The sequence below is a fragment of the Antechinus flavipes genome, chromosome X (genome assembly GCF_016432865.1).
Source record: "Antechinus flavipes isolate AdamAnt ecotype Samford, QLD, Australia chromosome X, AdamAnt_v2, whole genome shotgun sequence".
NCBI classification, from domain to species: domain Eukaryota; kingdom Metazoa; phylum Chordata; class Mammalia; order Dasyuromorphia; family Dasyuridae; genus Antechinus; species Antechinus flavipes.
In genome coordinates this window covers 59,334,041-59,361,989 of record NC_067404.1, presented here as the reverse complement: position 1 = coordinate 59,361,989, position 27,949 = coordinate 59,334,041, and positions in this window count along the sequence as shown.

Below are 27,949 nucleotides of genomic sequence, written 5' to 3'. Positions count from 1 at the left end.
AGAGTGGGAGGAAGATCTGGAACACAGGGTTTTGCAGAGGAGAGTGTCAATAACTATCTTTACATATATTTGGAAAAAATATTATTGCAAAAATACATATCTGCTACCTATAGCTGTGAAAGGTTTCTAATTTATTAATGGTATGAACTTTAATATTAAGATTATGTATCCATTTAGAATGTATTGTGGAATGTGATTTAAGGTATTGATATAATCTTAATTTCTTTCAAATTGTTTTCTAGTTCTTCCCTACAATTTTTTTCAAATATGGAATTTTTTCTTAAGTAATTTATGTTTTACAGTTTACCAAACTAATGGTGAATTATTGAGTTACACTATTTCTTATTCTCTCTTTTCTTATCTGTTTCATCATTCTATCCCTTCATTTTTTAAGCCAATAGCAGATGTTTTTGATAATACATGCTTTATAATATAGTTTGAGGTCTAGAAAAGCTATTTCTACCTTGTATCCCTGGTCTCTAGCACCGGGGCCTGGCATGTAGTAAGCACTCGATGAGTTCTTGTTGATTGATTGACTCAGGTCTTTCCTCTGACCCATACTAGCTGTGTATGGGGGAGTCTCTAAAGCTCTTAGAGCATTCAGCTATTCTCTAAGACCATAAATTACAAATAAGTTGCTGAGATGCATCAGTAGACGGTGTTTCCATTCCAGAGTATTGCCCATATGGAAGAAATCGAAGGTGTCTTGTGTATAATGGCCTTTGGTCCCTCTCTGTCCCTAAGAAAAAGACCAAGAAATTGGTCAAAGATAGGCTGAAGGAAATGGGGATATTTAGATAGAATGAGAAAAGTCCCAAGGAAGGGAACAGAGAGCTGTCTTCAAGCATCTGAAGGGCAGTTACGTGGGAAAGGGATTTGGTTTGTTCTACTTGGTCCTAGAGGGTAGAACTAGAAGAAATGGATGGGAAGAGGGAAATGTAGGCATGATAATGGGAAAAACTCCTTAATATTCAGTGCTCTCCAAAAGTTAAACAGCTAGCCAAAAATGAATGTCTTCAAGCAGAAAGTGGACAACCTTGTCAGGTATATTATAATGAAGATTCTTTTGGGGTATGGGTTGGACTAGATGGCTGCTGGGGTCCTTTCTGAGTCTCAAATTCTGTTACTCCATTAATTAGCTACATTATCATTATCATTATTATAGTATTCGTGAAATGTTACAATATTCTATGAAGGGAGGCAGGGAGAACATATAAATAATTCTGTCCTTGGCACTGTTCTAGGTCCCTTCGAGGACATTATAGTCAAGATGCAAAGAAAAGGCAAAGTGGCACCACCATGGCCAGTGGTAGTACAGTGGTATAGTGCCCACATAGGCATCTGGGAATGGTGGAGAGAATTAAGGAATAGGAAGACTGGAACCTATTTCTGGCAAGTAACAAACTGGCTACCATTGTGGAGCCTTGTGTCAGATTTAAGTATTTGTGAAGAGAAACTCACATCCAAGTCAATCTTTGAAGAATGGCTACATTGCCAGGATCCCCATGAGACTTCTCTGATGTGGGCATACCTTTGTATGGCTCACAGTGTTGCCATCCTATGGGAAGAAAGCCAAGGGAATTGATGTTGAATCTTTGTTTCTCCCTCTGGGCAAGTTGTGTGTCCCTCCTAGTGGCTAGGGGTTGGTAAGAGATGGGGAGAGAAAACAGGAATAGGTAAAGGAAATGAGCTAAGTACTGTGACAATTAAGACTTCCTGAGTTAATAGGAGTTACAAGTTTGATACATTCTTGTCTCCCAGTACTGTGAAAGCCCTATCTATAACAGATCAGGCCATTGGGTTAAACTATATTATATAAATGCTTAACTAATGACAGAAGTTCTCTGCCCTATACTTCCTCTAAACCAAAGTCCATGCCACCGGGAGAGATTCTGGGATGGCAGAATAGGATCTGATGAGGAATAAAGGGGCATGAATTTGAGATAGTAATCATCATCATCATCATCGTCATCATCGTCATCTTGACTCATCTATGTGTATTCTCTTTAATGCAGGTCACAAATATTGACTTAATGAGTAGTCTTTGTGGTCAAAAAGCTCTTCACCCTATGGCCAGTTTGGGATTAAGTCTTCCCTATCTTATTTAGGCTCAGATAACAAACATACAGTCTACTGACAGACCTATGTTTGAAGCCCAGAACTTGACATAGGCTTCAGGAATCCAGTATCACATCCAGGCCATGATGAGGCATCAGAGGAGTTTGTTAATAAAAGAAAAGATCATAATTCTTCTCACTTCTGGTTCCTTAAAATTTACAAAGCAGTTCCTGTACTTTAATGCAATAATATAGATAATGAAAACAGTTTTGCCCCCTTTTTGCAGTTAAGGGAAACGAGGCTTAGAGAGAAAATGTGATTTTCTCAGGAACACACAACTAATAAATAATCAGACAGGGACTCTTCATAGTTTTCAATCCATTGCTCTGTCCAAGATGCCAAACTGCCCCTCTGGGAACAGAGCTAAATACTTAGAGCTAGGGAAGGCAACATGGACACATCATGAGTTAGTACAAGAATCGAGTAATAAGGGGCCAGGCAAGGAGTCGGGGTCAGACATTGAAATCAGGATACATGTGCAAAGGGGGAAAAACAAGCAGTAGACACAATTTGAGAACAGTTAGGGATAGAATTTGCCAAGCCAGGATCAAAATTCCAAGCCAGGGTCACAAGGCAGAGGAAGCACCAAGCTAGGGCCCAAATGTGCCAGATCCTCTGCAGTCTGTGTGGCCCCGAGGAGGCGTGCCTCACTGGCTGACTCTCTAGTACTTCTTAGAGAAGGGAAACCAGTAACCAGGGAGTCTGGGCCCCTGAGCAGCAGCAGCCTGGAGACCAGTGTAAGTCAGCCAATAATAATAATCATGACTAACATTTATATAGTCCTTGCTATGTGCAAGGAGCCACATCTGACGCCTTCTCATTCTTCAGGAATGAAGCTCAAGGAGGGCAAGGGACGTACTTACCCAAAGTCACTGCCACAGCTAGTAAGTAATCAAGTAGCAGAGTTTCTGTTCAAACCAAGTCTGCAGACTCCAAATCCAGAGCTCTTCTCAGCTTACAAAATACTTCAGTAACGTAAAGATATGCCCAGCTTCTCACAGTTTTGCCGTATTGTCCTACATTTTTGAGTTTGGTCTATGTGTGCTTTTCATTTGGTCTCATGCAGATACTTAGCCCAGTGGAGGTTCAGGAAATTTAACCAAAGCTTACACATGTGAACGCTGGCTTATTCCAAAGTGCTTTCCCAACTATTATCCCATATCCTTCTCACAATATTGCATTGAGGAAGGGACTAGAGCTTTATCATCCCCATTTTGCAGGTAAAGAAAATGAGTCTTGGTGGGAAAGTGATTTTGTCCAGTCCCATAGCCAGTAAACTGCTTCTTCTCACACTGGCTCATAGAATATGAAGCTGAAAGGAACCTTAGAGATTCATACTGTAGCTCTCTCTTACTAGGGTAGAAGCTCCTTGAGATCAGTGACAGCCTCCATTTCATCACACACAGAACTTGGCACCCAGTGTGAACTTCTCAAATGATTTATTGATCATTTTCATTTCATTTCATTTCACAGAGAAAAAAGCTGGGGGGTCAGAGAAGGGCAACGATATGTTCAGGGTCCGTGGGGTATCAGGTTCTGCCATCTCCCTGCCGATTCCTTGGTAAATTTTCAGCGTGGGCATTTATGCCTCCAAAATTCCCTCCTAATCAGGGCTTGATTGTTTTATTGATTGTCTAGACTTAAGAATTTTCACGATAGTGAAAATGTTAATAATGCTGATTAAAGTTAAGAGTGTCAAGCATGCTATTTTTTCCCCAGATAGCTACTTCTAGCTACTTCTTAAACCTTAGCCAGCACAGCCCTGCCAAGATGCCACAGCTAGTAAGTGATAGCATGTGAATTAAAGTGCAGATCCTCTGATCATCTAATGCTCACCATTATACCACACTGCTCACATATGTTAGAAATACTTGTCTCTTAAGCACTTATCAAAGTAAGGTGTTTTTCATTATTTCATTGCTACCCTTCCCCAAGCTTAAGAAAAAGTCTCATATGGTCTGTTTTTCTCATAAAATCCAAATGATCCTATGCTGACTCACCACATTCAAATTGTGGCTAATTTTGTTTCCTCTCCACTAAATTTACTTGGGAACAAAGTAAAACAATCCTCACATTCAAGGCACCAGAAACAATATAGCTGTGTGTGAATGCAGAGACTCCCAAAGTACATAAGGAGCCACACCCTGGAGGTCACGTTTCTGCCTATTTAAACAATTACCCTGTTTACTCACATGATCGCATGTGTTCAACTGGATGTTACTCCAAAAATGGGGAACAGGTGGGGGAGGGAAATTTGGGATCCTGCACACCAGTTTTGCTACTTATTAGCAAAGGATCTGGGGTAAGTCCTTCGTTTCTCTGGGACTCAGTTTTCCTTATCTTTTAAAATGAAAGAATTTTAATAGGTAGCTTCCAAAGTCATAATAATGTATAGAATGCAAAGGGCAACAAAAGGAGACAACCCCAAAGGATTCAGGTCTTCTTCTGTGGCTTGCTGTTCATTCAGAGATTATTTCCATGCTGCAAGCAAAATAACTGGCAATGAAACTAATAAAGACCTCCAAAATCCAATGGGGCTGACCAGCTGGAGTGGAACTGAGCAGAAAACTTGGGAAATTCTAGCTTAAAAGAAAGCAGAAGCCTGTGGCAGCTGTCAGAGCAGCCATTTTCACAGATGCATTTGAAAACCTATGACTCACCATAGACCCTGCCATGTTAACTCTTTGACCATAATCCCCAATTCTCCCCTCAATTTCATGACATAGCTGGAACCCTTGGCCTAAGGACTGCCTTTTGGCCTTTGCCCTACTACCTGGCTTTGCATGTTCTTCCTCAGCCTTCCTGACCATGATATTACAATAACAACAATAATTAAAACAATTTCATCAGAGCCCAATGCATCATCCATTATAGGGGAGAGGGAGAAGAGTTAGTAATAGCAAAGTAATGGAATGCAAGCGAGGGTAATGTACAATCTGGGTTTTGTGTGTCTGGAGACCATTTCAGTAGTTGAAAAGGCTTGTTAGTAGCCCAGAAACTCTGGTAAATCAAATCCTAAGAATCAAAGACATAAAGGTCTGGTAAAGGGTGATACACTGATGCTACTCAAAACACTTGTGATGGAGGGATATGAAGTAGACAGCACTCCCTTGTTTTGATACCACAAGAAGCCAGGATAAAAAAGTCCAATATCTCAACCAGGTGGCATAAGCAGAAAGGTAGAGATCTCAGAGAATGCTGGAGGTAGATGGGGTTGGTGCCAGAAATGGGTACTAGATTGGACAGAAGCAGATCTCAATTGGAATGCTGATTCTATCTCTTACTACCTATGTGACCCTAGGCAGTCATTAAATTCTAATATATTCTCTCTCTCTCTCTCTCTCTCTCTCTCTCTCTCTCTCTCTCTCTCTCTCTCTCTCTCTCTCTCTCTCTCCTGAGGTTCAAGGGAAATTCACAAAGTGGCTAAGTTTGTTCTGGCTAGTACCTGGCTCTGGGACTTTGGTTTTAGAAGTCTTATCTTTGATTGTACCAGGAATCCCTCTTTGAAGCAGCAAGTCTCTGATTATATCCAGGGCTTTACCTTTTCTATCTGTGGCTATAACATCCATTTTGGGGGATGGTAGCCTTCCTCATTTTCTTCACCCATGTGAAGGAGCTGTTTCTACTCTCCACAGTTTCTCTTTCCTCTCCTGGTCCTCCTTTGTCTCCTTCATCCCATATATATCTCACTATCCACTTCTCCCTAGACAGCCTTGGACAGTCAATTCAGGGTTTGACAAAAGGATAAAAAATACTGTATCAACAGGCTACCAAAAAATGAAATGAGAGAGATGGACAATAACTATTGAGGGTCCTTCTAGCTCAAAATCTATAGTCCTATAATCTTGTATTTTTTAGGACAGGTGCCTAACACAATCATGGCAGAAATGACTTGAGGGAGCTATTGAAAGATTTAAGAAAGGCATTGAAAGATTACATCAATAATTGGTTGTTTACAAAATAGAAAATTTGAATACCATATCAACCACATAAGGACAACAAAAAAGAAACACGCCTATCTCCAAAGTAGATCAGAAATATTAGATTCCCTTGATCAGCAATTGAAAACCATTCTGATTAAGGTCTGACAAGGATTCAAAGAAATACAAAGAACAAGATAAAAAATTCAACATCAGCTAAAAAAATTCTACTACAAAAACTTAAGCAAAGATATCAGAGGAGGAAGAATCTTGAAGAAAAAGGATATAGAAAATGTCTAGTCGCCTCTTTAATGGCCAGAAGCTCAACACAAAGGAAATGCAAGTTGAATCAAAAATGTCGTTTTTATAGAATAAGTTTAAAACTCTTAATATGTGCCAGAGAGTAAGGATTTCAAGTTCCATTCCAGAGAGCACATTAAACCAATGGATCTTTTCCAGGCAAGATACTTCAAGCATAAAGAGAAGACTTGATTTTGTTAAAAAGACTTATTGGCATCCTGAAATCAAAGATAAATGTGGAAAAGGGGTTTAAAGCAATTAACACCTTCCCAATGCCAGTCTTAATATAAAATTTCAGTACTCCAAAATGGACCATAACCTATAGGGAAACTAAGACACAGAAAAGTTAAATGATTTGCCTAGGCTCACACAATTAGAAAGTGCCTGGGGCAGGATTTAAAACTCAGGTTTTCCTGATTCTGGACCTAAATCTGTATCACTGTACTATCTAACTGCCTCTAGGCAAGGCCTCCTATACAATATGTTATGTAGGGTTAGTTGTATTTTAAAAGAAGCAAGGGGTTCTAAGAAGAGTTGAGGAAGTAGTGCATTCCAGACAAGGGAGATCTTCTGCATAAAGATATAGAGGAGGGAAATGTCATTTCTGTCTAGGTTTCAGGCTAATTAACCTTGTAGGTTAATTAACCTTGCAGGTTAATTTGATTAGGACAGAGTATAAGAAAGTAAGTGATAGGAAATAAGCCTAGAAAGGTAGGTAGGAACAAAATTGTGGATAGTCTCAAATGTCATACTGAGGATTTTATATTTTTACTACAAGCGCTGGAGAACCAAGAAGATTGTTGAGTGAGAGAGTGATGTGGCTAGAGCTTTCTATGCTTCGGGACTAAGGATATCGATTTGGCAGATGTTTGGCATGGATTGAAGAAAGCAGAGACTAGCGGCAGGAAGATCAATTAGGAAGGTATCATTGAGGTCCAGGTGAAGTTGATGAAAGCCTGAACTACAGTAGAGGCTTTGGGAGAAGGGAACAAATGGGAACAATATTATGGAGGTAGAATCCCAAAAGCTAGGCAAGTAATTGGATACAGTGAAGGAGGGAAAGAGAAGAATCAGAAGAATCTCCAAGACTGGAAACCTGAATGACAGGAAAGATGGTGGTGCCTGACAGCAGTAGGAAAATCTGGAGAAGGGATCACCAAGAGGAATCCTGAAGATGCATGTACCAGGACAGGTATGATAGATAGAATGTCAGAGCTCAAAGGGGCTTCACACTCTTAGAACTGGGAGAAAATTTGGAACACAGAATGCTGAGGTTAAGACGTACTTTAGAATTTTTAATACTAGAATAAAAATATAGAACGTTAGAGTTGGAAGCAGGAGGGTGCTGAGGCCAGCTCAAACCTAGCCAGTTTTTAAATTTTCAGTGGGAGCATTTACCTCAGAAATTGGCAAACACTACAAACCAGGACTTGGCTTATTGTTTTGTTGATTGTCTAGACCAGAAAGTGAGGGAGAAAATGTAAATAATGCAAATTAAAGTTTAAATGTGTCATGAGTAGATTTTTTTGTTTAACATTTACCAGCATGCCCCTATTTGGAAAATATCTTGAAAAAGAAAATGTAGACATTTGGAGGAAACAGAGAATAGACTGTTAGAGCTGGAAGAGACCTTAGAAAATAGAATGTCAGAACTAAAAGGGATAGTAGAACATATCAGGCCTGAGAAAGGACCATTGAACATAACAAGTTAGAGTAAGAAGGTCCTTATAACAGAAAATGCCAGAATTGGAAGAGATCTAAAAATATGGAGGGAACATCAGGGCTAAAAGAAACCTTAAAACATAAACTATTAGAACTAAAAGGAAGCTTAGAATCTACAACCTCAGAGCTGAAAGTGACTTTAGAATGCAGACCATTAAAAATGGAAGAGATCTTTAAACAAAGAATGTTAGAATGTTAGCAGAGGAAGGGAACTTAGAAGAGATAATAGCAAAGCTGAAGAGGATCTAAAAAAGAAAATATAGATACTGGACCGAAAATATTAGAACGGTGAGGGTTCTTCAAACACAGAATAGCAGTGCTAATAGGGATCTTAGAACATATATTGTCCAGACTGAGAGGGACTCAGAACATAACCTATTAGAGCTAAAAGGCCCCTTGCAATAGAAAACATCTGAGTTGAAAGTAACCAGAGGATTTTAGAGCTGGATGATTTTTTTTCTCAGTCATCTCAGTCGTTTCTGACTCTTTGTGACTCCATTTGGGGTTTTCTTGGCAAAGATACTGGAATGGTTTGACATTCCCTTCTCTAACTCATTTTACAGATGGGAAACTAAGGCAAACAGGGTGAAGTGACTTGTCCAGGCTCACACAGCTAGTGACAGAGACCCAGAAAGATGAGTCTTCCTGACTTCAGGTCGGACACTCTATCCACTGCAGTGCTTCCTAGCTGCCTCTTAGTGCTGAAAGATACCTTAGAATAAGAACAGCGAGTTGGTGCAGTGGATATAGCACCAGCCCTGAAGTCAGGAGAACCTGAGTTCAAATCCTAACACTTCCTAGCTGTATCACTTAACCCCAATTGCCTCAGCAAAAAAGAAAAAGAAAAGAAACCTTAGAATAAAGAATAATAAAGCTGGGATGAGAATTTAGAATATAGAATGTGTTAGTTGGAAAGAACCTTTGTTCATAAAATGTCAGGATGGAGAGAGAAAATAAAATATATCAGAGATGGAAGGGACCCTAGAACATAATATTAGAGTAGTGAGGGACCTAAGAACATCAAATATCAGGGTTGAGAGGAATCCTCGAACATATAATTTCAGACTTGATGAAGATCTTGGAAAATGGAACATCAGAGCTGAGAGGGACTTTAGAACCTAAAGATCAGCTAGATGATAACTTTAGAATACAGACTATTGGAAGTTAGGAGATACTTCAGAGAAGATAATGTCAGATGTGTAAGGGATCAGAAAAAATGGGATGCCAGAGATGAGGGGGCCTAAACTGTCAGAGGTGGATTTCATCATCTGAAGCAACTCCCTCTCTATTTTACAGAGGAAGTTGCTGAAGCCCAGAAGGTGGAAGTGACTTGCTCAAAGTGATGTCATGAATTTGTAGCAGAGTGAGAATAAGAACCCAGGTGTTCTGGTTGCCTGCCCAATGCTCATTCCACTATACCTCATTGTTTAGAAAATTGGTCCCGAGTATAAATTTAAACCTGATATTTGGGATCATTAGTGATTCAGCCTTTAAATACTTGGTGGTCTTTCATTTCGTGTGTCTTGCTAAGACCTTAGAGGTGGCCTTATGTATAGAAAGAGAGTGGATTTTGGAGGCAGAGGAGCTGAGATGAAACCCCACATCTATCCTGAGTAAATTACCTTTATGATTTGGAGCAAGCCATTTAACCCCTCTATGATTCTTTCCAACACAAAGTTTCATGAAATCCACAAAATTCGCCACAATAAGAGTCACTCAAGATCTGTCTGCCTCAACATTAAAGGATCAAAGGGCCTGGAATCTGATATTCTGGAAGGCAAAAGAACTTGGAATGCAGCCAAGAATAAACTACCCAGCTAAGCTGAGCATTTTCTTCCAGGGAAGAAGATGGACATTTAATGAAACAGATGAATTCCATTTGTTTCTAAGGAAAAAACCAGAACTAAACAAAAATTTGATCTCCAACCATAGGACTCAAGAGAAGCAGAAAAGATAAAAGGAACTCTTGAGAATTGTATTTCTGTTGCGGATATACAAAAAGACTACATGTATAATTTTATTTTACTGATATAAGATAAAAAAGGGAAGTAGAAATGGAAAAGGGATAATGTCAGAAAAGGGGGAAAGGGGGGATAAAAAGAGGGAAACTACATCCCACAAAGAGGCAAAAGAAACTTATCATATCTGCGGGAACTCAGAGAGGGGGAGGAATGTTGTGTGAATCTTACTCTCATCAGAGTTGGCTCAAAGAGAAAATAATTGACATACTTGTTTTACAGAAAATCTTCTCTCACCTCATTAAAAAGGGGGAGAGGAAAAGGGAAAAGAAAAAGACTAATAAGGGAAGGGTACAAGAAAGGGGAAGAAATTCAAAGGGGGGAGGGAGGGATCCTAAAGAGGGTGAGCAGTGTGATACAAGTGGGGCACATAAGTTTAAAACTGGGAAAGAGGGTTGGGGGGGCAAGTAAAAGAAAAACATAATCTGGGGATAACAAGATGGCAGGAAATACAGAATTAGTCATTTTAACCGTAAATGTGAACCGTATGAACTCTCCCATAAAGCGGAGGTGGACAGCAGACTGGATCAAAAGTCAGAACCCTACAATATGCTGTTTACAGGAAACACATTTAAAACAGGGAGATACATACAGAGTAAAGGTAAAAGGCTGGAGCAGAATCCATTATGCTTCAGGTGAAGTCAAAAAAGCAGGGGTAGCCATCCTTATCTCAGATCAAGCAAAAGCAAAAATTGATCTAACTACAAGAGATAAGGAAGGAAACTATATCTTGCTAAAGGGTAGCATAGACAAAGAAGCAATACCAATACTAAACATATATGCACCAAGTGGTATAGCATCTAACTTCCTAAAGGAGAAGTTAAGAGAGTTGCAAGAAGAAATAGACAGCAAAACTAATAGTGGGAGATCTCAATCTTGCACTCTCAGAATTAGACAAATCAAACCACAAAACAAATAAGAAAGAAATTAAAGAGGTAAATAGAATATTAGAAAAATTAGGTATGATAGATCTTTGGAGAAAACTGAATGGAGACAGAAAGGAATATACTTTCTTCTCAGCAGTTCATGGAACCTATTCAAAAAGTGACCATACATTAGGACATAAAGACCACAAAATTAAATGCAAGAAGGCAGAAATAGTAAATGCTTTCTTTTCAGATCACGATGCAATAAAAACTACATTTAACAAAAAGTTAGGGGTAAATAGACCAAAAAGTAATTGGAAACTAAATAATCTCATCTTAAAGAATGAATGGGTGAAACAGCAAATTATAGACATAATCATTTCACTCAAGAAAATGACAACGATGAGACATCATACCAAAATTTGTGGGATGCCGCCAAAGTGGTAATAAGAGGAAATTTTATATCCTTAGAGGTTTACTTGAATAAAATAGAGAAGATCAATGAATTGGGCTTGCAGCTAAAAAAGCTAGAAAAAGACCAAATTAAAAACCCCCAATCAAATGCTAAATTTGAAATTCTAAAATTAAAAGGAGAAGTTAAAAATATAAAAAAAACTATTGAACTAATAAATAAAACTAAGAATTGGTTTTATGAAAAAAAAAACACAATAAAATAGATAAACCTTTGGTAAATCTGATTAGAAAAAGGAGAAAGGAAATTCAAATTAGTAGTATTAAAAATGAAAAGGGAGAACTTTCCACCAATGAAGAGGAAATTAGAGAAATAATAAGGACTAACTTTGCCTTTGCCAATAAATTTGATAACCTAAGTGAAATGGATGACTACCTCCAAAAATATAGGCTTCCCAGAGTAACAGAGGAGGAAGTAAATTGCTTGAACAGTCCCATTTCAGAAAAAGAAATAGAACAAGCTATTAATCAACTCCCTAAGAAAAAATCCCCAGAACCAGATGGATTTACATGTGCATTCTACCAAACATTTAAAGAACAATTAGCCCCAATGCTAGATAAGCTGTTTGAAAAAATAGGGAATGAAGGAGTCCTACCAAATTCCTTTTATGACACAGACATGGTACTGATACCTAAACTAGGTATGTTGAAAACAGAGAAAGAAAATCATAGACCAATCTCCCTAATGAATATTGATGCTAAAATCTTAAATAAGGTATTAATTAGCAAAAAGACTACAGAAAATCATCCCCAGGATAATACACCATGATCAAGTAGGATTTATACCAGGAATGCAGGGCTGGTTCAATATTAGGAAACTATCAGTATAATTGGCCATATTAATAATCAAATTAACAAAAACCATATGATCGTCTCAATAGATGCTGAAAAAGCATTTGATAAAATCCAACATCCATCTCTATTAAAAAACACTTGAGAGTATAGGAATATATGGACTTTTCCTTAATGCGATTATTGTGCATTTACTTAAATAACCAGTATTTAAAACCATCAGTAAGCATCATATGTAATGGGGACAAACTACAACCATTCCTAATAAGATCAGGAGCCAAACAAGGTTGCCCACTATCACCACTACTATTCAATATTGCATTAGAAATGCTAGCTTTAGCAATAAGAGTTGAGAAAGAGAGTAAAGGAATTAGAGTAGGCAATGAGGAAACCAAATTATCACTCTTTGCTGATGATATGATGGTATACTTAGAGAACCCCAGAAATTCTACTAAAAAGTTATTAGAAATAATCCACAATTTTGGCAAAGTTGCAGGATACAAAATAAACCCACATAAGTCATCAGCATTCTTCTATATCACTAACAAAATCCAACAGTCAGAGTTATAAAGAGAAATTCCATTTAAAGTAACTACTGATTGTATAAAATACTTAGGAATCTATCTGCCAAAGGAAAATCAGAAACTTTATGAACAAAACTACAAAACACTTTCCACACAAATTAAGTCTGATCTAACCAACTGGAAAAATATTAAATGCCCTTGTATAGGGAGAGCAAATATAATAAAGATGACAATACTACCTAAACTAATCTATTTGTTTAGTGCTATACCAATCAGACTCCCGAAAAACTATTTTAAAGATCTAGAAAAAATAACAACAAAGTTCATATGGAAAAACAAAAGGTCAAGAATTTCTAGGGAATTAATGAAAATAAAATAAAATCAAGGTGGCCTAGCTGTACCTGATCTAAAATTATATTATAAAGCAGCTGTTACCAAAACCATTTGATATTGGCTAAGAAATAGATTAGTTGATCAGTGGAATAGGTTAGGTTCAAAGGAAAAAACAGTCAATAACCTTAATACTCTAGTGTTTGACAAACCCAAAGACTCCAGCTTTTGGGATGAGAACTCACTGTTTGATAAAAATTGCTGGGAAAATTGGAAACTAGTATGGCAGAAAGTAGGCATTGACCCACACTTAACACGGGACACCAAGATAAGGTCAAAATGGGTTCATGACCTAGGCATAAAGAATGAGATTATAAATAAATTAGAGGAACACAGAATAGTTTACCTCTCAGACCTGTAGAAGAGAAAGGAATTTATGACCAAAGAAGGACTAGCGATAATTACTGATCACAAAATTTTGACAAATTGAAAAGTTTTTGTACAAACAAAACTAATGCAGACAAGATTAGAAAGGAAGCAATAAACTGGGAAAACATTTTTACAGTCAAAGGTTCTGATAAAGGCCTCATCTCCAAAATATATAGAGAATTGATTGTAATTTATAAGAAATTAAGCCATTCTCCAATTGATAAATGGTTGAAGGATATGAACAGACAATTCTCAGATGAAGAAATTGAAACTATTTCTAGCCATATGAAAAGATGCTCCATGTCATTATTAATCAGAGAAATGCAAATTAAGACAACCCTGAGATACCCACTACACACCTGTTAGACTGGCTAGAATGACAGGGAAAGATTATGTGGAATGTGGGAGAGGATGTGGGAAAACAGGACCATTGATACATTGTTGGTGGAATTGTAAACGCATCCAACCATTCTGGAGAGCAATCTGGAACTATGCTCAAAAAGTTATCAAACTGTGCATACCCTTTGATCCAGCAGTGTTTCTACTGGGCTTATATCCCACAGAGATCTTAAAAAAGGGAAAGGGAACTGTATGTGCAAGAATGTTTGTGGCAGCCCTCTTTGTAGTGGCCAGAAACTGGAAACTCAGTGGATGCCCCTCAATTGGAGAATGGCTGAATAAATTGTGGTATATGAATATTATGGAATATTATTGTTCGGTAAGAAATGACCGACAGGATGATTTCAGAAAGCATGAACTCATGCTGAGGGAAATGAGCAGGACCAGGAGATCATTATATATTTCAACAACAATACTATATGATGATCAATTCTGATGGACCTGGCCATCTTCAGCAGTGAGATGAACCAAATCAGTTCCAATGGAGCAGTAATGAACAGAACCAGCTACACCCAGCAAAAGAACTCTGGGAGGTGACTAAGAACCATTACATAGAATTCCCAATCCCTATATTTTTGCCTGCCTGCATTTTAAAATTTTCCTTCACAGGCTAATTGTGCAATATTTCAGAGTCCGATTCTTTTTGTACAGCAAAATAACGGTTTGGACATGTAAACTTATTTTGTATTTAATTTATACTTTAATATATTTAACATGTACTGGTCATCCTGCCATCTAGGGGAGGGGGTAGGGGGAAGGAGGGGAAAAATTGGAACAAAAGGTTTGGCAATTGTCAATGCTGTAAAATTACCCTTGCATATAACTTGTAAATAAAAAGCTATATATATAAAAGAAATGACAAAGCAAAGAAACAATAAAGAATTTAATCAAAGAAATTTATAATAACTTTTGGGATGCTACCAGAGGAATCCTCAGAAGACAAGATATCTCTAAACATAGAAATCCTGAGAAATAAACAAAGAAATAAACAAAAACTGAATGGGAAACATTGATTTAAGTAAGAGGGAGACATTTTTTTTTAAAGGCGTGGATAAAAAGTTAGTTAATTTATAAAGATAAGTTAAATTACCAAAATAAAAATTTTTTTAAAGAACTCATGATAGATTAAAACAAACAAACAAACAAACAAAAAACAAGTAACAATGGAAGAGACAAGTTCCCAGTGGAACTCATGGTTAGCTGTTATAAAGGGAACCACCCCCATGAGGCTGAAGTATGCTTAGTGGACAGGGTAAATTAATAGAAAAGTTTAACACCCTAAAGTAATTCATTAGCTGTAGGAAGGAGAAAGACCCCTGAGGCCTGGTAGGAGAATGAGAAGAAAGACTCTGTGAGGCATGGGGGATAGAGGAGCCAGAGTGTCAAGGGGGGAGGCGGGGGGAGGGGGCTATAATTCCAAAAGAGAGGCAGCAAAAATGGTGTGAGCCATGGACAGATTTAGAGGGGAAATTTAACCTCAAGGGTTTGACATGACTCGGATTGCTGAGCGGGCATAGCAAGGTGGGGCTACCCAGGACCTCCACAGAGGAGAGAACTATAAGGCTGAGTTGATCCCCATCAGTGCCCTTCCCTGCTTGTCTCAGGGAGTAATTTTATCAGTACTTCGATCTTTGTCTGCCAACCCCACCTAGGTACTCAGGACCTCATCAATAACAACCTCCCCACCTGAATGATCTTCTCCAAGTTCTCATCTGCCACTGCTCCATCCAGCCTAGGGATTCCCCTTTTGGTAGAATCTGAAGTCTTCCATGGTTTTCTACCACCTATGTAGCCAATCAAGGCCAAATTCTCTAGACTCGTGTTTAAGGCCATCAGATTGTGCTCCAGAGCCTCCTCTTTGCACACTTTGTGCTGAAGCTAAATGTTCCCCATCTCTGCAGCAGGCTTTCAGTTGGTCTCTACACTGTATCTTCCTCCTACAATTTCTGCTCACAAAATTGCAATTAGGCCAGTGGTGTCTCCTCCAAGCTTTCCCTTTGACTGATCTCTCCTCCTAAAGAAAAGCGATCTCTCCTCTGTCTTTTTCACTTCCAAGGCGCTATGTGTGTGTCTGTTTTCATGTACTGAACTCGGTGGACTCTGTGTGATCACTGGCGTATGTGTTTTTCCTCCACTTGACGTGTTCTTCACCAAAGGTTCGTCATGGCAGCTTCTCAAAGGCCCTGTCTGGAATGCAAGCTTTGGTGAGTAGTTGGAAGCTGGTCCTTAGCCTCACTACTAGCCTGTAAGCTTAATGGCTGGGACCTTGTTTCACTTACCTCTGAATCTCCGGCTGCCCTAACTTAGAGCTCTGCATACAGCAGGCACTTAATGAACACTTTCTCATTCATTCATTCAACCCGGGGATTATAGGTAGTAGGATTCAGCTGGGAAGGAAGCTTAGAGATTGTCAAAGGGAAGTCCCTCTTTTAATGGATGAGGAAACAGCCCACAAAAAGAGAAAGTGATTTGCCCCACACCACCCAAGACTGAATGGAGAGTTCCTAGGAGACAGTGAGTTAGAAAGGGAAAAGTGAGCCTCTGCAGCCTCCTAGGATGCTTACGTGATGCCTTTCCTAATCTCCCCAGGGCCTGCCCTGTTTCCAAAATACTGATCTCCAACATATTTGCTCTCTATGCCCATATGCCTCAGAGTGCTCCCCTGGCTCCATAGATCTGCTGAAGAACAGCAGGTTGGGCATAGAAGGGCACCTGTGAAGTCAACCAGCCCTACTCCTGATCTGTCCCCCTCCACCTAAGTAACTCCTTCTGAGTCTTCTCTTGCCCAGAGGATTCCAGCAGAGCTGTAGAAGCTCTAAGCAATTCAGGAAGCTGGAGACAAGGAGCGAGGCCTAGCAGTGACTGGGAAGCTTTGGGCTATTAGAGGGAATTCTAGATTAGGTCAGGAGGTCTGGGGCTCCAGACCTTGAGCCAGTAGCCTGGAGCTCAGACAACACAACCTCTGCTGTCTTTTCCGGCTTTAAATTATAAAATGGCTTTTAGCTGATTCTATAAATGAGAAAACTCAAAGCCAGAAAGGAGCGCTAGAGTTGACGTAAGGTCTGGTATCAAATCCCGACCCTGCCACTTACTTGCTGTGTGACCTTGGATGAGTCACTCCTTTCCTTCTGGACCTCAGTTTCCTTTTCTGTAAGATGAAGAAGTTGCTCTCAATTATGGCTGAGGTTCTCGGCAGCTCTAAATCCAGGCTCCTGTGAATTTAAAACTTGCGAACTCTGCTTATTCTTTGCCCCTCCCGATTCTCTGGCTGATTGACACTGCAATGCTGCCATCTGGTGAAGGCCAAGGGAACCTCAGGCTTGCTGCCCCAGAGGCCTTGTGTCCAGCTTGGGACAGGCTCCACGCACGTGCTTCCTTCTCACAGACCCACACGTCTGCTCCGGCAGGTAGTAGTGCGGCCCTGGCACGCTGCTCAACTGGCACTTTTCCTCAGGGAAACCCAGAAACCCAGTTCTCTCCCAGCTCACTGTGAGAGGATGGGCAAGTACAACCCTTTGGAGGAACACCCTCTTTGAGTTCATAAGAGGATGGGAAACTGTGTGGCTTGGCCCTGTGGGAAGGGGGAACTGTGGGAAGAGGTTTCCTCTTGTTTTTCCCTTTAGAAGAAAGAGATCTGGTTCTGAAGGCCAACTCAGACACTCACTCAGCTGAGTGACCGTGGCTAATTGACTCAACTCCGTGAACCTGTTTCCTCCTCTGTGAATCCAGGGTTTTGACTGCATCTCTAAGGTCCCTTAGTAGCCTCTGATCCTGTCTGGATCAGCAGCTCCAGGTGGTAGATTGTTGGGCAAACTGAACCAAAGAATTAGACACAGGCTGTCACTGTCCAGTCTTAGTCCATGTCACTACAGTTTCTTTTTCTTTTTTACATCCAGCGTACTTGGTTTTTTATAAAGTTGGATCGATGCAGTTTGCCTCCTTCCTTTGGAATCATGTGTAGTTATAGACAACTCATCCCCCTGCTCCCCCAAGACCGATACTGAAGCCAACAGATATCAGATGTGACGGCATCCCAGGTTTGATTTGACTGGATGCGGAGTCCAGTCTTTTGGACTCCATTTGATCAAAGGAGTCAGAATGAGGATACAAGTGGTAGGGTAGAAAACATGCATTTTTGCAAGGACCTCAGAAACTGAGGGCTGCCTTACTTATGGGAGTAGTGGCGGTTGAGGGAGCACTGTGTGAGGGAACAGGGGATCCCATTCTGTTTCAGCCACCAACTCCCCAGGATGACCTTGGCCAGGGCACTGTCTAGTCCCCAGATTCCTCTTCCAGCACTTGGGAATAAAGCTTCCTACCTTACCATGTGCTTAGAGCTGCAGGGAGGTTGCTCCTCACTGATGTCTGTGAAAACACTCTAAAAGCAAGAATGCCCAGATGACCAGGAGAGATCACCATCAGAACTCATTGGTTTCCCCATGATGATAATCATGTTTGACCCTAGGCAGATCATTTTCCAGACTTTAGTTCTGAGATTCCAGTTTGGCTTAGGTGCCAAAAAGACATGTTCAGAAGACAGAAGCAAGGGCAGGTAGTGGAGAATGAAATCAGAACGTGGCCATGTCCTGAAGGAGCAGTGTCATCAGTGCCTGCTAAAGCGCAGAAGGAGATTGGACCCTAAAAAAGCGTTTTTTGGTGTGTCCTATTTTGGGGGAAAGAGGAGGACATCAATAAGAAGAACTGCCATTTCTACAGCTCTTTAGGGGCAGCTAGGGAACACTACAGTGGACTACAACACTACAATGTTGGGCCTGGAGTCAGGAAGACTCATCTTCTGGGTTTCAAATCTGGCCCCCAGACACGAATAAGCACACCTGTTTTGCCTCAGTTTCCTCATCTGTAAAATGAGCTGGAGAAGAAAATAGTAAAGCATTCTAGTATCTTTGCTAAGAAAATCTCAGATAGGTTTCCCAAGGACCCCAATAGGGTCATGGTTGAGAGCTCTCTTGACTAAAACAATTAAACAAGGATAGGACTTTAAGATTTGCAAAGTACTTTACATATGTTATCTAATCTACTCCTGGAACAAGGTATTAATATCATCCCTACTTTAGAGATTGCTAAACTGAGGCTGAGAAAGATAAAGTGACTTGCCCAGCACCCCTCTCGTGGGGGGACAGTTAAACCCAGTCTCAGTGTGCTGTCAGACCATTTGCCCAATATAGATAGCATGATGCTGATGATGATGACTAACACAGGCAAATTGCTGCTTAACCCTTGATTTGCTTCTCTTTCTCCATCATGCCAAATGGTCTTTAAATCGGAAAGGCCAGAGCCAAAGTAACTAAGAGAGTTCAATGGGAAGAGAACATTCCAGGCCACTGAAAGGACTGACTGTTGTGATTGCCAAAGCACTTTCTTCACTCTTGCAAAGGTCATGAAGAAGAGGAGGAGAGGTGCTGCAGGATTGGAGGAAGGCCAGTGCTGTGACCATTTTCAAAAGAGGGAAGAGATTAAGTCTGTAAACCACAGCCTGGTGAACCTGGCCTCAATTCCTGGCAGAATTCTGGAGTTTTTTTATAAAAGGGATGGTAAGGAAACACCTAGAAGAGGAAGCCCTGAGAAGGGAGATGGGATGATAGCATGACGTAGTAGAGAGAATGGTGGATTTCAAGTCAGAGAACCTGGCTTCAAAACCTGGCCCTGCCACTTTCTGCCTTATGTCAGCTACCTCACCTCTAAAATGAAGCTGCTGGACTATAAAAGCTCCCAGAGTCCTTCTAGCTTTAAATTGAGGATGTTGTGGTTATAAATCATCATAATATTCTTACCCATGTGTTCTTATTGAGGGCTAGCTCAGTGGATAGTGTCTGGCCCTGAAGTCTTGAAGACCTGAGTTCAAATTTAGTCTCAGAGAATCCCTAGCCACGTAACCCTGACTGACTCACTTTCCTCTACTGTAAAAGGGAGATAATAATAGCTCCTACCTTGAAGGGCTGGTCTGAGGATCCAAAGAGATAATATTTGTAAAGCATTTAGCACAGTGCCTGCCATATAACTATTGTCGTTCATCCTTCATTTTCAAAGAGGATCAATGAGATCAGGGCGTGACGTATTGACTTGCTCGCAAATTGGATGTGACGAAGAGTTGCACAGAGTCGTTAGTCTTAATTTCTCTTCCAGAGTCAGCAAAGTTCAAAAGCAAGACAAAAGTCAGACGACCGGTAGTGACTCGAGATACAGTAGCTAACCTTGCCATCTTTGATGTCCAACCATGCACTAAACTCTCTACGGCAACCTGCTTTGATGACCATTATGGCTGATGGAATGAATTGTTCTCATCCGCACAGCCCACTGGGAAAAGTCTTCACATGTTTGGGGCAAACCTCCCTCTAACTCACCAACAAGTTTGAGGTCTACTGATTACCCTCAACCTGATGGCCCATCTGCTAAGACCGTTTTATTGGGTTATAGCCACTGTGCATGCTAAAGCTTCTCAGAGCCACAGGTGAGAATTGGGGGACGTATGGATATCAAAAGTGGGTAAGCAGCTGTGGACTACTCAATATAGTTCAGTTAAGTAGATTCAGAACTAGCCAAACCACCAGAATCAAAGAATCATCATAAATGAGTCTTGATGTCAACCCAAAGACAGGTTCTTTGGAAAGTGTCCCAATAATATATCCTTAGGCTTGTGCTGTTTAACATGTTCATCAACAACTTAGATGAAAGCATTGATGGCTTGCTTTTCAAATTTGCACATGACACCCTGCCTTGTGCTGGTAGGGTAGCTAACACATTAAATGACAGAGGCAGCATCCTCAAAAATCTTGATAGACTAAAACACTGAGCTGAATCTAGTAACATGATCTCCCTGGAGTTTGTTGAGCAGTGAGGTAATATGGTCAAACCTGCACTTTAGAAAGATCACTTCGATAGCTAAGTGAAGACTATAGACTGGAGTGGATTAAGATTTGTGGCAGGGAAATCTAAAGATCCTTTTGATGGGTTGGAGAGGGAGAATCACTGGGTTCGAGTATTTAAAGAATAATCTGTGAAAGAATGGTTAGAATTGTCCTGCTTGACCACAGAGGAAAGAATGGGGAGCAATGGGTAAAAGGCACGTAGTTCAATTTCAGCTCGATGTCTGTAAAAACTCCCTAATGATGAGAGCCGTTAATTAATGAAGGGACTGCCTTGGGAAATAGTGGGTTTAATACTATCTCTGGAATAAACTCGAAGGACCTCCTCCTGGGAATACTGTAGAAAACATTCCTCTTCAGATAGGGAGTGTACTTTGAAATCTACTAAAGTGCCTTTCAACTTGAAGTTTCTGTTATTCTGAATTCTGAAATCCTGTCATTAATCTGAAAAGCCTTTCCACTCAGTACACAGCCTCTCCTGGGGGCCTGAAGCAAAGTTCTTCTCAGTCCCCTGCTTCATAGGATCATGGGATTTAGAATTGAAAGGGATCTTAGAGATCATCTAATATAGCCAACTGATTTATTTACTAAGGCCCAAAGAAATTGATTTTCCCTAAGTTAAATATCAAGTGACACATAGGTCTCTGGATTCCCATCTTCTAAATCCAAAGCCATTATGTTTCTTGTTTCACCATGCTTGACATGGAACATAGATTCATATGCATATCTAAAACCCAAAAAAAAGTCACATTCATCTCACTTCAACAAAGTACCAGGAGCAACTTCACTCTTAATGTGCAGGGACTTAAGACTGAGAGTTAAGCATTGACTCTACTCCTTATGGGAATTTAAGCAAATTACTCAATCCAGGGATTCTCCACTAAGTTCATAGGGCTTTAGCAATTGATCTCACTGCCAAGTATTGCTAACTAGGTATCTACCCACCCCTCTTTTCCCCCCTTTCCCCACCTCCATCATCCCTCCACCCCTCCTTCAGTGACTTTTAACAATAACTCTGCCACTAACCTACTCTCTAGGGACAGTCAACGTGAGGAATTAAACCTAGCTCCCTGGAGAAACACCCCATTCACCCTATCATATAACCAAGCACTGAGAATAGCATAATACCTGCTGATCACCCAAAAGTTCCTAATAGTTTCCTTCAGTGAGCACAGAGTAAATGTTTAATAAATATTTGATTTGAATTGGATATACTGAATAGAACTTCTAAGTCATGATAGCCCACTTTGAACCTGCTTTTGCCCAAGCTAAATGTGGTAGCATTGCAGTCCGGAAGTCTAGGTGACATAGAGGAAAGACTACTGAATCTGAAGTCAGAAGACATAGGGTGGAGTCTTGGGTCCTATTATACATGATCTGTATGATTAGGCAATCACGCAATCTTCCTCCCTCAGTATATTCATCTATATGAGCCTGTCCCAAAAGTCTTGGTGCAATTGTAAACTTTAATAGCTTAAAACTGTACCAAGTTTTGGGCACACTCTAAATAAAAGGAGATTGGACTGGCTAACCACAAAACCCCATTGTAGCTCTCCATCCTAAATGGGACTATGTCTTGTTCATCAAACAGCTCTCCAGGTTTTATGCCTTTTGTCCATATCATTTATTCCTTTCTTTACCTCCACCATGTCTGCTTATCAAAATCCTACCCATCCTTCAAAACGTTGCTCTCAAATGGCACATATTCTATGAAGCTTTCCTTGATTTTCAACTAGAAATGAGCTCTTTTTTCCTTTGTACCCTAGTGATGCTTGGGTTGTATTTCTCGTAAGGTATATCACATTCGGCTTGATTTTCCTATCTTGTCTTAACTACTAGATTGTAAACTACTAAAAGACTATGTCATGTGTGCCTGGGAATCCTCCATATCCCCCAGCACTCTATAGGGCACAAAGTAGGTGGTCAGTAAATCTCTGTAGAGCAGAAGGGAATGCAAGGAATGTGCTGGGAAAAGCCCTTTGCATCACTGATCAGTTTCCTCTGTGGAGACTTCGGCTTCCTCACCTACAAAGTGAGGAAGTTGAACTAAATGATCTCCTAAGAGTCTCAGATTACAGATTCTAGGACTTTTTTGGCACTGTCTTTCTTTGCATCGTTTGCCCATATGACATTCATAGGAAAGCTGACGATTTGCCCAACACTGATCTAGAAGGAGGACAAGACTTTTGAGTAGCATATAGGAGAATGTATAGAACACCGTATTTGGAGACTGAGGCCCTGGGATGCAGTCAGAAGAACCCTACTATTTGCTATCTGGATAGCCTGGCACAAGTCATCTCCCCCTCTGGGCTCCAGTTTCCCTATCTATGAAATGAAGAGGTCAAATTAGATTATCTTCAAAGGCCCTTCCAACTCTCATACTCAAACATATGATGTATGGTGACATTAGGGTATAATAATACAGTAATACTGCTTACCTCACAGGCTAGTAGGAGAAAAATGTGCTGTAAATCTTAAGGAGCTAAAGATGTAGACGGTGTAATGGTGGTAATGATGATTATGGAGGATGATCACGATGATCTATGGACCCAAAGCATCTAATATGCAGGTTGTTTTCAACCAAAAGCAGTAATGGGCCCCAAGAGAGCTTTTTCTGCCCAGAATTAGAGCACTAGCTGTTACAACACTAGAAGCTAGTTGGTACATCTGTAACCCCAAGGAAACCACAAGCGATAAGCACACCGCTGCCTAATCATTTTGCTGGGACCTCATTAATACACACGTATGGCTGATCCCTGATGAAAATACAATAAGAGAACAGGCATGCTTTCACTAACCATTTTCCATTGCACACCCTGTTTTCACAGCCACACGAGAGAACATAAGGTCCCATTTTATGACAAGCCAGGAGAGCACTAGTCAGCCTTAAAAGTTACCCTCCAACAAGGCATTCCCCATGGATATTCTTCAATCACAAGAGATTCTCTGATACATGTAACCAAAGTTTGGACAAAGCACAGTACAAAATAACAGATACATGTAAACAAAAATATGTAAAATAAAGATGTTTACCATTTCCATGGAGTATGTCATTTGTAGAGTACAAGGAAAGGAGATCCTCTAGACATGGAAATTTCTTCAGATAATCCTGGTTAATAGCACCATATCCCAGAATGCCATAGGGCTTACTCAGTGAGATCCTCAAGCACTCAGAAGAAACATGCATAACATTTCACACGAGAAAAATCAGGTTGATGAATCATACCTATGGATTACATTCAATTGGATGGGTAGACGCTTTAGTCCTCATCTCTGTCTGAGACAGGCACTGTGTTTAGACAATGAATTGGAATCAGGGATTACATAGAAAGAGGAGAACATAATGGGTTGTATTTTGAAAACCACATAGTACTTTCAACAATGCTAAAATGTTCCCTGATGCAAAATTTACCTTTTTACCATTGTTATTCATCAAGTGATGCTATGTGGATGTCAAATCTCTGAAGAATCATCAGTGTAGGTGATCTGAAAGACAGTGCAGAACCCCACATGTTGAGGATAAATTGACTACAGCAAAACATATTATCAATACTGATTTGTTAAGACAAAGGGATTAAGTATCTCTGTAGCGCCTACTGTGTGCAAAGTACTGTGCTAAGCACTTTACAAATATTATTTCATTTGATCTTTTTCCAGGTGAGGACACCCATGCAGACAAAAGTTAAGTGACTTGGCCAGGGTCCTACAGCTGTCAAAGTATGACTAAGCAGGAAGTTTTTTTTCCTATCATCATAATTACAGCAAGTTCCAAAGTCTCTTTAGTGCTTCTTTATGCTGAAAAAGATTATTTTGCTATCACTCATTTTTAAGAGCAACAGATTTTTTTTTGTAATCCTCAACTTTTTTCAGAACTGAGGAGCTTTTCTTGTGTCTATTTGGGGACAGCTCCGATTTTTATTTATTTTTAAGTATCTGATACTTTATTTTTATTTATTTTATTTTTTTATTAGAGCTTTTTATTTACAAAATATATGTATGGGTAATTTTTCCAACACTGACCCTTGCAAAATCTTTTGTTCCAAATTTTCCCCTCCTTCCTCCACCCCTTCCTCTAGCTGGCAGATAGTCCAATACATGTTAAATATGTTAAAGTATATGTTAAATCCAATATATGTATACATATTTATACAGTTATCTTGCTGCACAAGAAAAATCAGATCAAGAAGGAAGGAAAAGAAAAACTGAGAAAGAAAACAAAATGCAAGCAAATAACAACAGAGAGTGTGAGAATGCTATGTTGTGGTCCATATTCTGTTCACAGAGTTCTCTCTCTGGGTGTAGATGGCTCTCTTCATCACTGAACAGGTGGAACTGGTTTGAACCACCTCATTGTTGAAGAGCAGCTTCAATTTTTAGAAAGCTTTTCCTGTCATCAAGCCTAGATGTTCTATCCATGGTCCTACTTCTGCCATCTGGGGCCAGTCCGATTGCCAGTCAACAAACATTTACTTTGTCTACCATATGCCTGACACTGTACTAAGTTCAGGACCAAAAAGAACAAATAAAATTCCTTTATTTAACGGCCTTCTAAGTACTTGAAGACAGCTATCACGTATGTTTCTCCCATCCACCCCAGCCTTTTTTCCACCTAATTTAAACACCCCTAATTTCTTCAATTTTTCCTCATGTTGTGTGAACTTAAAGTCCTTCACTATTCCTATTGGTTCTTCCTTTTGCATTCCAACTTAATCAAAAAGCTTATTTAAGAAGCTTTTCCTCCATTTCCAAAGGAATAAATATTAGTATCTACCTCCCAGAATTGTGAGGATAAAATGAAATAATATTTGTTAACTGTTTTGCAAACCTTAAAAAGCTATAAAATCCTAGTTGTTATCATCATCATCATCATCATCATCATCATCAATGACCTCTCTACAATGAGTGGTCTAGAACTGTATCATACTTTACATGTAGTCTAAGCTTAGTAATCACCTGCCTACTCCTGAACACTAGGTGTCCTTTATAGCTGTCTAAGATCATATTAATGTTTTAGGAGGCATATTTTGAGCTTTCATTCAAGATCTCTTGCAGGTGTATTGTTATTTAGTAATGCAGACTGAAATTATATTAGCTTTCCATTCTGGAAAGCAGTTTGCAATTATGTATACAATGATGAAAATATCCATACTCTTTGACTCAGTTTCTCCTGTTGGAGATCACTGATAAGAAGTAAAGCTCCATAGCCATGAAATAGTCATAGAAACACTTTTTGTGATAGCAAAGAACCAGGACCAGACGTGGGTGCCCATTGATGAAGGAATAACTAGAAACAAACTATAGTCCCTGAATGTGAGGGAATCTTAGTAAGCTGTAAGAAATGATGTGTGTAATAAATATAGAGAAGTAGTGAAAGATCTGGATGAATGATGCAGAGTGAAGTAAACAGAGCCAAGAGAACAATATACATAGTAATTATAACAGCACAAAAGGAAAGTATAGCCATAATAGACTGAAAATGAATGTTGCAAAATCATAAAGAATAAGCTTGGCCCCAAAGAAAGGATCTATGAAGATACTTCCCACTTACTCCTTTAGAGAGGTCCTAGGACCGAGAACATTGCAAATAATGTCAATTTTTTCCTATGTGTTCATTGTTTTTACTTTTTTTTCACTTCTTCCTCTTTTTCCTTTTTTTGAAGGTTTTGTTATAAGGATTGGCTCTCTGGAAGGGATGGGAGAGATCGGGAGTGGGGTTGGCACAGGAAATCTAGGCTATGTGAAAACAAAATATATACATAACAGTGACTACCTAGGCCTCCAGTACCAGAAGGCCAGGTATATTATATTTCAGTCCTTTCCCGAGGTTCTCCAATACTCTTGGGGAGGGTGGAATTTGAGTGTATCCAGTCTCTCTGCCATTGGTTCTAGCCCCCACCAATTTTATTTTCTCCATTTTAGGGTTTATCTTAATCCTAGTTCCATTTAAAATGTTAGCTTTTACAAAGGAATATTTGTTTCAAAGGTATAAGAAAAATAAATATACAAAGCATCCCCACTTCAAAACATGAAGCTATGATTCCCCCTACCTAGCACTACCTCAGTTTCTAGGGAGGGGAAGAGGATTAGGTTTACAATTTAGTTTAGTCCCTGTATGTCAAAGTTCTACCAAGTTCCAAGGTCAAAGCCTCTCTTGGACTCAATCCTGGCTCCTCGGGGCATCCCTACTGGACTAGCTGCAACATCTAGCCCAGAATCCTGCCTCTAAAGTTACCATGGCTCAAATCTGGGTATGATGCATAGAAACTGAAGGGGTAAATGAACTAGACCCAAATCTCAAGCCTGATTCACAGGGCATAACGAAGACAAGGGGCAAAATACTCCTTCCCTCACACTGATATCAATTCGTGGTGGGCACCATGAAATGATGTCGGTGTGAGGAAAGGAATATTTTGTGTGCCCACATAGTATCCACATAGTGGACACTACTCTCAACCCCACCTTCCTCTGACTCTTATTGAATGGCATCTGCAAATACACACCATCATCCCTTAGACCATATCTAATCTGAACTTTCTATCTTCTTTAGTCCCTATAACAGACTCTGCATATATAACTGTTTGAATTAATTCATTAAGATTTATCAAGAGTTTCGTACGTGTTAGGCACTGGAGATGCAAAAAGAGGCAAAAGACAGTCCCTGCCCTCCAGGAGCTTGCAATCTAATGGGAGAGACAACATGCAAATAAATATATACCAATGAACTAGAGATAATCTTAGAAGGAAGGTATACATAGGATAAATAGGAAATAATTAAAAGAGGGAAGGCACTGGAATCAAGAGGGATTGGGGAAGGTTTCCTGGAGAAGATGAGACTTTACTTGGGATTTAAAAGAAGCCAGGGAGGCCAATAGTTGCTATGGAGCATGCAGAACATTCCAGGCATGAATGATAGTCAGAGAGAATGGGGGCAACTAAGAGATGAAGAGTCTTGTTGATGAAACAACCAGGAGTGTTATTGAAGGAATCAATAGATGGATGGATAGATGAATAAATGACCAAAAATTATTTAGGTTGGTTCTTCCAAACCCTGGTAGTTCTAAGGAACTTTGATTCTTTCTAGTTGCAATGAAAGAAATGTTTTATGGGGGAACCTTTTTACGAATCTCTTGAGGCTGCAAAATTATTTCTTTCATCCACCCAGGAGCTTTCAATATC